Raw genomic sequence first — 12,763 nt, forward strand, 5'->3', positions numbered from 1 at the left:
GTTGGGATCTGAATGGTTTCACAGATAAAACAAGAGGCCCAGAGGGCCTGTATCGCTCACCTGGTTTTATGAGATATGAAACAAAAATGATGCTTAAGTTTATTTGTCAATATATCATAAGCATTTTATATGGGTACATGTACATTGGTTTATTGTTATTCTAAAAATGTCAATTTAGCGAAATTGACCTATTTTGGTCCCATCCTTCAGCCCCCGGGAGGTTAACCCCAACATTCGTACAATTTTGAATACCCACCCATAACCATGCTACCATACGAATGTAGGTTTTATACCAAATTGTGCAATCAATCCATGAAATGAAATTGACTTTGCGTACAACCCCATAGGGATTGCTACCACACCAATGTGAGTTATATCCATAACTTAGTTTCAGAGAAACCAATTGACCCCTTTTGACCCTGCCCCCCGGGGGTCAACCCCACCATTTTTACAATTTTGAATCCCTACCCAAAAGGATGCTACCAGTCAAGTATGAGCTATATCGATTGCTTAGTTTCAGAGAAGAAGTTATTTCCGTCAATTGAGCCAAATTGACCCCTTTTGAGCCAACAATTGAATTGCAATTTATGGATAATTTTTGATTTTGGCAAGAAAACATTCTTTAAAGGGCATGTCTGCATCATTTTTAATAATTTGCCTTTGAAACTTCGCACACACCTTCATAAGAGCCGGTTCTTTAAAATGTGAATGAAGGTCAAGGTCAGAGAGATAAACTCAATATTTGTAGCCAGTCACACATCTTACATGTATCCAGCCTTCGTGTGTATGTGCAGTTTTGGGTCATTTTTTTTATTTTGGTAGGAATTTCTTTTTAAAAGTGCCATATCTGCGTCATTTTGATTATTTGACCTTGATGCATTGCACACACCTTTAAAAGGGCTGATTCTTTAAAATGTGACCCAAATTAATAAGAACTTTGAATTTTCTTGATCATTTGACCCCCATGACCTTGAATGAAGGTCAAGGTCAAATATAAGTATAACATTTGTAGCCAGCCATACGTTATCGATGCGCCAAACATCAAGCCTTCATGTGCATATTATAGATAAAAGAGCAGAAACCTTTATTCTGCAATTTTGGATTATTTTTTAAATTTTGGCTGGAGAAAATAGCTTTATGATTCTTTTCCAAGTGCCATATCTTTCTGCCATATTTTTATCTGATGACAATAAAATATGCACATTCTGTTTCAGTGGACTATGTTCTTTCATATGAAATGAAAAAAAATAATCAATATAAGATTTTTATTTTTGACATTCGAACCCATAACAAGTCGTTGGCCTTGACATTCTCTGACAATATGTCATTGAGAAAAGTTTGCCCTAACCACGTGCTAACCAATTTCCAATGAAAATGAAACAAATTATGCTAAAATATGTGTGATGAGTTTTCTATATAAACTATAGTAAAATGTATCCTCTCCCCAGGGAGAATGCGACACATAGGGGGCCATGAAATTAACAATTTTGATAAAACAGCTTAAGAACCTTTTGTACACCATTCTGCGATATCTTGGTCTTAAGAAGAAGACCGACGCATGACGACAGATCAAATTATAATGGTGTATATTATGAGCTGAATGTCAAAGGATTGTAAACTCTGTACAAATTGTATTATATTATCAGGCAGTCAGCCTAAATGTATGTTTCATTTCTACCATATTAGAAGTTTGATGTTTTGTACGATATATATATATATACTTAATTTTTACACATACATTAAAGGAGTTAGCTACTTTCATAAATTAAGATGTTTTTTCTAGAGTTTACTAGGCCGGATGAAATATGATCATGAGCAATCAGTATGGTAAATATGAGATTTGATAAAATGCCTCTCGTAGTCAACCAATCATGATCACTCAACTTCTTTTTGTAGGAGTCAATATTATATGTAGGAGAATTAAACTCTCGCGATGTCTGTTGCACATAAGTACAAAGAAATACATTATCACTGAAGCCGAAAAAATTCACACTTAAGTAGCAATAACACATAATAGTCAAAAACCCAATATATGTGATCAGTGATAAGAAACAGTACTTATAAGCATTTTTGGCAATTTATCCTGAAACAGCTATAGCCTTCAATATTTGACATCCCACAGATTGTTGCTTGTATATATATATAGTTTTAAAGGTCAACATTGGAAAAAACCTAAATGGTTATACATGAATTCATAATGAATAGAATTATTGACAAAAAAGTTTCATTTATTTTCACACTTTCTGGAGACCAATAAGGAGATTGATGATCATTTTAAGGGATTTGTTCGTGACATGAAAATCAAACATTTTTAATGAAATTTCAAAAGCAAATATAGATTTATTTTGAAAGTTATGAGGATATTGATATTTGAGAAAGTCTTATATTATATGGATTGTATATCGATTGCCAATAGATATACATGTATTTATCATTTTACATGAAGTTATATTACATGAAAACAACAAAAAGTTGTACTAGTACGTTAAAATGCAATTGGTATACATTTTGTTAATCTACAATTACTTTGTATTGTTTAAATATTCTATGTAATACAAATATTTCACAGCTTGGTGCATACAAATGTATATATATATATTACATGAAAACATTTGAAAAGGTTGCATTGAATCGTGAGCTGAATAATATATAAATAAGACAAGCTGGTTCAATAATAATTTAGCATTTTCATATATATTACGAGTGCGAGTAGCTACTGCAGTAAACCTTATCACAAAAATCCAGATTCTGTATATTGTCTCTGTCGGGGAAGGTACAGCACAAATGACCACCACGACAGATATGTGCCAGTTTTCTTAGTTTTGAAAAATAAACGATCGAATTCCATCACGCCATCACGTAGGTCTGCCGATTCATAGATTTGAAACACAGGGACTTCGATCAGTTATCGCAGTAATCCGAAAGGTTCTGGTGTTGATATTGCCTTAAAGCTGATTAAAGTCTGCATATAGTATATAGCAAGATCGTCAGAAAATTCGGACTATAATCGCAGTAGATATTGTGATTTTGTGGTCTGGCCAGGCTTGAACAACTTATCGTAAACAGTTTCGTCCTAAATAAACAAACGCTTATTTCAGTGGGTCAACAAACAGATTTAAACTTTGTAAGCAACTTGCCTTTAATTCATAATGATAGATATTAATTTCTAGCGACAATCATCGCACTTTGATGCTTCGTGTGAAACCCATGTCCACGTGCCTCCATTTTGACAGAGTGCTCGCTCACGTAAACAGACGAAACACGTGATCGCTAAATATCGGACCAAATCTCATAAAATCTCGTGAACAAACTACCAAGTTGTAAACAAAAGAAATGTTGTTAGCCAAAACCTGGAGCGTTTTATGAAAATCGGAATTTTGTTTGCGCTTGGGTTGTTATGCCGTCTTTATTCCTAGTAGTTAAACAAGTGTCCTCTGTAAGGTAACGTCAGAATATCGCAGTTATCTCCCTTCAATCAGTATTTTCGATATAGATTTGCAAAAATCGATGCAGGTGTAGATATTTACAAGACATTATTCTTATTGTTTATTCAAAATAGTTCCTGAAATGTTCACAACATTATCAGCATAGTTAATACATTTCTGTGCACATATACTTTGAATGACGGACTACAATGACGTGCCTCATACTTGGACTAATAAGCGAATCATTACCCCTAGTTACAGAAATTACCACCAGAGGTCTCAAATTCCGGGCTTCCGCCGAAGAGAAATTTATACTGAATATACCTTTTTTCATGTAATAGCACTTTATTTGTAGTCGTGATAGTTTTCATAAATGTATATATAGTTCAACTACATCATATATGAACCGAAAGAAACTACAAAATGAACTGTGAAAGGAAATATAACGAAAATGAAAGTGAGAGATTGTGACGTCACAACTCGTAGGTGATTGTAATATGGCAGGCGTAAACGCCTCCATAAAAACGAACCAAATGTACAAATAGTTCCAAATGGAGGAATCGGCGTTTAATTGACACATATACGGATATTTTACAAAAGTGGATGGCAGCGTTTGTTTTCATTTAAAAGTCTTCACAATTATATTTGTTTGATCAGCATTGATTTCGAGTAATGGGTTCAACTTGAGCAATTTATAGAGTAATTGTTTGTGTGTTTCAGTACCGAGAGCGGCAAAGCTTTGTTAAGTATCATTCAGCGTCCTATCAACAGCTTTGGAAACTTATGGATGAAAGTGGTATAGCAACGAACAAAGGGTGATACTCTGATCGTTATTAATTAAACATATTACATGGTGATAATATCTAAATGGATATCGTGTATCGAGTACACTATTTTCTGTTATATGTACAACGATTTGTTGAATATATCGACATTATCCTCGTTGTTGTAAAAGCCGATCCAATCCCCGACCATCAATGCTCCTCCAACAAAATGGGAAGTGAAATAGTTTGCGGTACTTTACATCTTTCATTTATCTAAATCCATGCGAGATTATTGTTTGATTTCGTTTAATCGTATCCAACCAATATAAACATTCAAACTAACAAAACACTAAAAAACACAAAATACAGCCTTCGTGTCCATCATACCACGGTTAACAATGTGACGGCAATTCACAAGTTGCAACAATGTACAACATTGTATATTTTACATGAATATACTAACGAGCAACATTAAAGGCGCTACATTACTGTCAATTTATTTACTTCAGCCAATTTTAACAGACTATAGCAATAAATAAATATACAGGAGACAGTGGCCTACATCGCTCACATGAATATTGATCTGATTATAGCGAAGCACTCAACATTCCTACAGAAAGAGCATTTTAAATAATCTTTATTTCCCCTATTGGGCCCCCTTTTCAAGCTCTTTAGAGAAGGCACACAGCTTATACAAAAGTTGCTTCGCTTCAACCCAGAATGCTTCAAACCAAATGCATTACGACAAGTACCGATTTACAGGACTATTTCCCCTATTCGGCCTATTGGCCAGAATCACCATTTATACATTAATGCGATACTCCAGAAGAAATTTGTACAAATTCCATTTAGTTCATGATAAATAGCAATTAAAAGGACTAACTATATTTCCCTATCGGGTATCGCTTTTCCAGTCCCTCAGGGTCCAGGCGAAATTATGCAAAATGTGTTCGCCTTCCTCAAAGGATCCTTTCAACCAAATTTTGCCCATATCCATTCACTCGTTTATGCCAAGTAGCGATTAAAAACACTTACTTTTTGTTCCGCCTCAGGCCCAAGCGTCACCATTTAGTTCAGTGTTGTTTTGACTCAAATTGACTAGAGGGTCAAAGACCATGGTTAGTTACAGCAATACGAGTAATATAGCATAAACACCAGGCACGTCAAAGATATGATGAAAAGTGTTACACAAAACAGACTTTATCAATGAAACTTGTCAAATCGTCCTTTCTTACAATACATTTTCGTTCTTCATTTCTTTCCTCTTCGTCATTACCTGTTCTAGCATTGAGCGCGTTATGAATATTGCACGTGCTTCCTTTTTCATTGATGTATACTAATGTACGAATTGGCACTCTATAAACCAGCCTTATAAGCCACCTGGGGAACTTTCGTATGTCCGACACATTATGACAACGGAGAGTGAATATTGTCAACAAGATCAGTAGACAACAATATAACATTGCCACAAGGAGGAAATATGAAATCCCCGCCATCGGATCGGAAACCTTCGGCATATTATCTCCGATAAGTGTCATGTATACCGCTAATGATAAGAATATAGTAATTGTATATGAGGTTCTTTCACCGGAAGCAGCCGGAAGAAGAAACACAAACGGTCCGAGAAAACACAGGAGCAGGACGGGGATCGCCATAGATATTACGAAATACAGGTACCTTCTTGATAAATGTATAGAGAAGTTAACTACGCCAGTGCCAGTGTCAAAGTCTGTGCTGTTTGTTACGGATGTCCAGTCTATGTCCCATTCACCGTTTGGTCTGTAGAGACCGAGGTCTATGACTGGCTCTGCTATAATGAACTTCATCTCCTCAATCGAGTACATCCAAGACACTATTTCGGCAACACATGTATGCGAGTCAACTGGAAACTTTGTCATATCGATACTGCAACTTGTCCGTATATTCCGACCAGGCGCAGCCAGTATCATGCCATTTGAATGTAGTCTTACGTCAAATGCATCAAATGAAAAATCTGATAAATCATCAGAAGATGTTATAATATAAAGTCTAGGTTTCCAGACATTTGAGGAATTGAATACGAGGGAATCAATACCGCCAAATTCGGATGGATCCCAGACTAGGCGATAATCAAACCAGTATAACAGAAGGCCACCATTCAATGAAATCGTACCAGCAATCTCATCTAGATGCAAAATAGAAATGAGAAACATGTCAATATTAACATACACCGCGTCAGTAAAGTTATAAACCGGTCTAAATTCCTTGCTATAATTCCGAAATAGCGTATCTTTTAATCGGATGTGGTCATCCATCGTCCCTTGTCCATACGTAAATGGTATAACCAATGTCAATAGTATTGGAAACATGGTCATTGCGAGTCTTTAAATACTGATATACGAACCGGATCACCTGAAAAATAATGGCATATTGTTATTACATTCCTAATTGGTCATGATCACTATAAGGGCTTACAAAAATGAAATAAAGCGAAACAACACTAAAGCGACATAAGTAAAAATGTTTAAAAGAAAAGAGACAAAAAAAAAACCCCACACTCATCAAACGCATGCATATCGCACAAACGAGAGGCTATTATTAAATGACCTAAGCTGTTGATAGGACGTTTAACAAACCAAACCAACCCAAAGTTGACTCATATCTTCAATACCATATATTAATAATTCTAATACACCGGTTTAATGTTTGGCAGTCATTTATTTATTATTAGTTAATTATAGTATATATATATTAACATATTGATTTTACCTATTTCTTGTCACTAGCACACGAGTATATTTTAATTTTCTCCATTTTTTGTAACTGTCATGTGAGAATATTTTATGTTACATATTTCTGGTAAATGGCACATGATAATCCTCAGTAAACTAGTTATTTCCTGGTTAATTATACTGACACATATTAAACAGACACTCCTTTCACCGTACTACGATTGATTTCAAGGTTGATACCATGAATATCATCCATATTCTTACCTTTAAATATTACAAATCGCAATAGAGATAATTTCGCAGTAGTTGGTCGTTATCCCTCCGGCAAGTCTACCACATCATTCGCAGGTATTCCCGAACTATTTACCTCAAAATCATAGGGTTTTGGTTTGTAGATATTTGTAAAGATCTGGTCAATTACGGGCAGCTTTCCCCGTGTGAAAGATGTGTGAATTGAATGTACGAACGATATAAATTAACATCGCAATAACGGTTTTTTCTGTATCATTGTGCTCTAAGAATTGCCAATATTGAAGTGGCAACATTTATTTGATATTGTGTAAACAGTAATGTAGACCGGGATTCTATGTCCATCAACACAGTCAATAGGAACGAAGTATTGATAAAGAGAGGCTTTAAAGGTCGCCCGATTTCCAATATATTCAGTGTTAATTGACACCGCCCAGGAGTCCATCAGGCTATTATATACAAACCATCAATCTGCCATCCCATACAAGTTTTGATTGTTTCCAACTGACATCATCCAGGGGAATCCGAGAGGTGGGAGCCAAAAGGGGGGAATCTGGCTTTATTAAATCTCTTTAAACTATGCACTCGATATAATTGGATATAAGTCCTATTTGACATGAAACAGCCCTTAGTTGCTGTGGTTCAATAGGCGAAATGTTGGAAATCCTTCGTGTTTCTATAACAGAATCAATAGGTATGGCGTCCCTGACGTGTGACACCTAGTCCCACAGATAAAGTCTCTAAAATCGAGTATTTAGCAATAGTCATTTTCAAAATCAAATCACTACTACTTGTATCTAATCCCTAATTATAGCCCTACTATAGGATATTATAGGCGTATGCCTGCTGTTTATGTTGTCGCTTACAGTAGTTCTCACTGCGAGAATATAAAATCACATGGATATGAACAAAGAATAAGACTTTCGTAAGTACTTGTAACCGGTGTCAAATCCTTTTTTTTATTGTCATAAAATTAGTTTAAATAGCATTGAAAAAGACAGTTATCCCCTTCTTTTATTGATCTTATATTAATCTATAATTTGTTTATGCTTTCTCCACGTTTTAATAATTTAAAGTTTATGGAAATAAACCAGGTTTATATTCAACCAATAACCATACCCTCCAAGTAACATGATTATTTTATAATTATGTGCGGTACTGGTATATTAATCCAGATTTCCCAGATCGTTTGTTGTGACTGTGGTCAGTTTGATGTATACAGAACCGGGGCTATAATTAGGGATTAGAATGCTGACCGCTGATTGGCTGAATATAACAGTGGTCAGTCAGTTTGGTTTGGTTTATTTTGTTTAACGTCCTATTAACATCTAAGGTTATTTAAGGACGGCCTCCCGTGCGTGCGACATGTATGCGTGTGGGGAGTGCGTATGTGTGTTTTGGGAGGCTGCGGTATGTTCGTGTTAAGTCTCCTTGTGATAGGCCGGAACTTTTGCCGATTTATAGTGCTACCTCACTGAAGCATACTGCCGAAGACACCCAGCAGCACACCCCACCCGGTCACATTATACTGACAACGGGCGAACCAGTCAGGTCCAAGTTCAGCAGCAGTAGACATTTTGTATGCAGTAGAATTGTAAATTGAATTACTTTGATTGGACTAAAACAACATTTAATCGTTATCAATAGAACTTTCAACTTTCCGCTGGGCTCGTGTAAGTCTAGATTCTACTGTTCACATCAGACATCGTCGTTCAAGTTTGGTTAACTTTACGACAAGTAATGGCTGCACGACGAGCCCGAGCTACACAAAGGAATGTACCTCGGGACAGTTCGAATCCAGCAAAGTGGACGATTCAACAACTGAGGGACGAATTAGAATCATTAGAAACATTTAAGTAAACGCATGCCAACTATGTCAAGTTACGACTCAAACAACCCCATTCTTTCCACAACACCAATACAGGAAAGCCCGAAATTACAACAAAGGGAAAGGACAGTCAGCCCAGAATTTCAACAGCCAGCAAAATGGCTCTAACCAAAATCAGAAAGATGTGGACAGATATGGTAGGCAAAAATTTAAGATAAACGGGTCAGAAGTGTGCAACAACTTTAATCATGGACGGTGTGTACGGGGCTATTCTTGTTTTTATGCTTATGTGTGTTTTAAATGCAAAGCTACGAACCGTGGAGCAGATTCCTGTCGTCAAACTCAACAGAAACAAACGGCCACCACTAGTCAATGACTACACACAGTTGACAATCAACACAATAGTGTATATTGTAACGCGCAGCAGGGGTACCGCAGGGGTGCCACGTGTGTCGGACTGCTACCAAGTGTTTGCCCAGTGTTCGACTGCCGCTTTCGCTTGCAGATTCCAAATACAAATGAATTTTCAATTGTTTGTTTGTTTATGTTTTACGGCCCATCGACAACTAGGGTCATTTAGGGCCAAACAATATACTAACATGTTTTTTTATTTTTAATGTTAAAATCAGATAAAATTTGTCACTTTTAAAAGCATCCGTATTGTATATTTATATCATTATGATAAAAAAGTTGGTTAAAAATGTTAAAATATGTATATGTACGAATAGATTATGTGAACTTTGTTATATAAATAGAACGTCAAAGACAGTAACGCAAAATACATCAAAGTCTATAAAATAGATCGATTTCTTTCAAGTAGCTAAATATTGTTTTCGAATCCACGGAACTGAAAAGGGCTCTCTACGATCCTTCCGACTTGGTTTTGATGTTTTAAGTTTTGGTGTACGTTAAAAAGTTTGTTGCTCGTCTCGAGAGACCAGCGTTGCTGGCATGGCAGAACTAATTACAGGTTTGAAATCTGTATATGGTATTTTAATATTTGTTTGTTGCAGATTTAGAGCAAGTTTTGCTTGGCGGTCAACAAGTTCGTTGCCTTTAATTCCGACATGGTTCGGAATCCAAAGTAATGTTATTTTGCATTTTTTTAAGATACGAGATATTCGTAAAACAAGGTTTTGTATGAGTATGTTCTTTGGATCTCGTGATTGTAAATTCTGAAGGACGGATAGAGAGTCGGAACAAATTATTGCCTTTCTGATGCGTTGTTCTTCGATATGGTCGAGGGCTGCGGTATGTTCGTGTTAAGTCTCCTTGTTGTGATAGGCCGTTGTTCCACACTGACAGCAACTTTTGTGTGGCTTCAGAACCCACATTTGCTAGCGTGTTATGTATATGGAATACTGGTTGGTGAGATATCTATCTATTTCATGTACGGTCAAAGGGTAGATAACTCTTTTCCCGGATATTTTAGTTCCATTTCATTCTTATTTTCTTAGTTTGTACTTTATTCCGGAATTAGTCCGTCCGGCCTATGTTTTGTTGCTTAGAAGAGAGATGAAGAAAATAAAGATGGTCGACACATGTACAACGAAGCTGGCCTTATGTCCCCCCCCCATAGGCCCAAATTCACCCCTCTCACAGCGCGACAACAAGCGAACCACAAGTAACCGGACCAGTACCTGATATGCCAGTGGTGACGCTAGCAAAATTCTTGGAAGGCTTCTCACTCCGGATGACAGCATTGGAGACGAAGATAGTACAGATTGAGACTACCGACACCGAGATGTTGTAACAAATAAAAACATCAGAGAGCCGTATTATGAATTACCAGCAGGTTCTAACCAACACAATCTTAAAAGATGTGCACAAAGTTTCCAGTAAAGTAAAAAAGATACCAATGAAGCCTCCCGTCTCACAAGGACTACTAACACATCTGTGGAGCATGGCGGATCAGACAACTGCCCATCTCAATCAACTTTGGGGAAGACCCAAAACCTCTACCCAGATTACTAGAGTGTCCGAGATGCAACAACTCAACAAATTAGTGTATACGCGTTTAACTGCATGATACAATGTTAGGATTATCAAAGCGAGCTATTCTTAATTTCTGAAGAGATATTTAGGTATACTTCAGTGGGTCGTATTGAAGTATGTGCTATATAATTTATGGGAGTGTGAATATTATTGGTTTAATATTTTGCGCTCAGTGTGTGATTCTGTAGTAAAATCCGCGTGTTATAGAATTTGTGGCGAAATTCTACCAGTGGTCCTATATTCTTTGGATTTATCAGCTGTGTGTGATTTTATAGTTTGTTTGTTTATGTTTTACGGCCCATCGACAACTAGGGCCATTTAGGGCCAAACAATATACTATCGTTTTTTATTTTTAAAGTTAAAATCAGATAAAATTTGTTCTTTTTTAAAAGCATTCGTATTGGATATTTACATCATTGTGATAAAAAAAGTTGGTCACCAATGGAAAAATATATATGTACGAATAATTTTTTTTAACTTTGTCAAACAAATAGAACGGCAAAGAGAGTAACGTAAAAGACATCAAAGTCTATAAAATAGATCGATTTCTTTCAAGTAGCTAAATATTGTTTTCGAATCCACGGAACTGAAAAGGGTTTTCATATCCGGGACTCGAAAGTATTTATCGCGTATGTCCTTGAAATCGGAACATTCTATTAAAAAATGCTCCACTGTGAATTGAGCATCACATGCATATCACACCGGTGGATCCTCTTGTTTCAAAAGGAACGACTGAGTAGGATATGTGTGCCCGGTACGGAGCCGACAGAGGACGATTTCCTCTCTAGGATCCTCCCGACTTGGTGTTGATGTTTTAAGTTTCGGATGTACTTTAAACTGTTTGTTGCTCATCTCGAGAGACCAGCGTTGCTGCCATTTACTCTGAATGGCAGAACTAATTACAGGTTTGAAATCTGTATATGGTATTTTGATATTTGTTTGTTGCAGATTTAGATCATGTTTTGCTAGGCGGTCAACAGGTTCGTTGCCTTTAATTCTGTCTTAGCTCGGAATCCAAAGTAATGTTATTTTGCATTTTTTAAGATACAAGATATTCGTTAAACAAGGTTTTGGATGAGTATATATTCTTTCGATCTCGTAATTGTAAATTCTGAAGGACAGATAGAGTCGGAACAAATGATTGCCTTTCTAATGCGTTGTTCATCGATATGGTCGAGGGCCGAATCGATGGCGCATGCTTCCGCAGAGAAAATAGAGGCACCATCTGGTAAGCGGATTGAAGAGCAATGGTGATCGGTGTAGCATGCTCTATCTTTTGAGCCATCAGTCATATTGGAATCAGATTGCATGTCTGTTTGTCCTTCTGTAGATACAAATTGAATGGACAACTTTTCCTGACAAAATTTCATTGAAACTTCACATGGATATTATAAACCGTTAGTAGATGCGCATGTGGTATTTATGTTATTGTGTGTAACCAGGTCAGTAGATGCGCATGTGGTATTTATGTTATTGTGTGTAACCAGGTCAATAAACACCTTTTGTATGAATATATTTGCTGGAATGCTCAACTTATGAGCCATTTTATTATTAATGAATATATATGTGTAGATGTGTATTTAGTTTTCTTTTTCATAAATTTTGGTTGCATGGCAGCCAGGTCGATGAACAGATTATTGTGGAATGGTCTATCATCTGAACAATACACGTGTATGCAAATGATTGCTGAGGACAGGGGATCTTCATTAACAATCAGCTTACAGTTATAGTTCATATTTACTTTTACTTCAATTGCAGACCACCATTTTCGAATTCCTGGTGTAAGGCATT

This window comes from Pecten maximus, chromosome 17, assembly GCF_902652985.1.
Source record: "Pecten maximus chromosome 17, xPecMax1.1, whole genome shotgun sequence".
Classification (NCBI taxonomy): Eukaryota; Metazoa; Mollusca; class Bivalvia; order Pectinida; family Pectinidae; genus Pecten; species Pecten maximus.